Source organism: Psammomys obesus, unplaced genomic scaffold, assembly GCF_907164565.1.
Source record: "Psammomys obesus unplaced genomic scaffold, mPsaObe1.curated_primary_1811, whole genome shotgun sequence".
Taxonomy (NCBI): domain Eukaryota; kingdom Metazoa; phylum Chordata; class Mammalia; order Rodentia; family Muridae; genus Psammomys; species Psammomys obesus.
The window spans coordinates 295,131-296,433 of NW_026596225.1; the positions used below are offsets into that span (position 1 = coordinate 295,131).

The window sequence follows — 1,303 nt, forward strand, 5'->3', positions numbered from 1 at the left end:
GCGTTCGCGGATGGCGGGCCAGCAGGCGGGCGGCCGCGGCTCCACCCCGCCGCCGCGACGGGCGGCGTCCGGGCCTCCGGGCGGCGGTGCTGGCGGCCGGCGGTCTCGGCTCTCGGGGGCCGGGCTGCGGGAGGGCGGGGCGGGGGGACGCTTACCCCGGCGACTCCGGCCTCCTCACCAGTTGTCCGGAGAAAAAGTGCGAGACTGACGGTTGGGGCCAGGAAAATAATCCGGGGGGAGGGGGCGTGGGCGCCGCGCCAGGGTTCGCCGACGCGCACCTCGGTGGGCGCGCAGGTGTGCTCGGAGATAGCGCTCCGGCCGAACCCCGAGACCCGGCGGAGAAGGGGGCCCGGGACGCAGCCCTGCCCTGCCCCGCCAGCTGCGGGGGCGGGGTGCACACACAGCCCAGACGCGCCCGCCTCTCGGGTCCCCAGGGGCGTTATCGCGCTGTCGCCACGCTCGGTCGCACCCACCGCTTCCCTGCTCTGTCCCCGCGCAGAAACTTCTTAGCAAGTGCGCTACCTTCCATTGCACCGCACCCTCGCCCGGTCTTGCCTCTTCCATTGGCGCCGTCCAGTAAAATTACGTGAGCAGAAAATTGCAAACCCATTTCTTAAGTAATTGTAAAATGGTAGAAGATGCCTTAAATGAAAGGCAGGTGAAATTAACATACTCACTCCTGCATGCTCAGATCGCATCGTTACAGCATGTAATTAATGTTAAATGTGAATGGCATGTTTTGTCTCTCTTTGAAAATTAGTTGAAGTCTAATGTGTATTTTACACTCAAAGCACAGCTCATTTGGGAGCAGTCACGTTTAAAATGTTTAAGAGCTACACGTAGTTCACAATTCTGGTAATTAAGTGTAAATCATAGGTTTTCTCAGGGCTGGTGGCGCTAATGCCAAGTGAAAGGTGAATGTTAATAGATGAAAAAGAGGAAAAACTAGGGGCCCGAGAGATGGTTCAGGATGCTCTTACAGAGATCCTGAGTTCTGTTTCTAGCAGTTACATGATGGCTCAGAGCCATCTCTGTCTATCCTGGGATCTGATGCCCTCTTCTGGCATGCAGGCGTACGCAGATAGAACACTCATATATGTAAAATAAATACATGAATCTTAAAATAAAATCGGACATGGTGGCGCTCGTCTATAATACCAACACTCGAGGAGGCAGAGGCAGGTGAATCTCTGTAACTTCGAGTCCAGCCTGGTCTACAAAGTAGTCCAAGGCTACACAGAGAAGCTCTGTCTCATAAAACAAACAAATAAAACAACAACAACAACAAAAAAGAAACCCAAAC

The 1,303-nt window shown here is 55.1% G+C and overlaps 1 protein-coding gene across 1 annotated transcript in view; it reads right to left on the reverse strand.

Annotated features, from left to right (window-relative positions):
* Positions 1 to 345, reverse strand: part of Paip1 (poly(A) binding protein interacting protein 1) — a 24,530-nt gene extending 24,185 nt beyond the window's left edge. Inside the window, exon 1 of the mRNA XM_055595850.1 lies at positions 156 to 345. The gene's annotated coding sequence lies outside the window, so the exon portion shown is untranslated. The remainder of the gene's footprint in view (positions 1 to 155) is intronic.
* Positions 346 to 1,303: the final 958 nt, after the last annotated feature.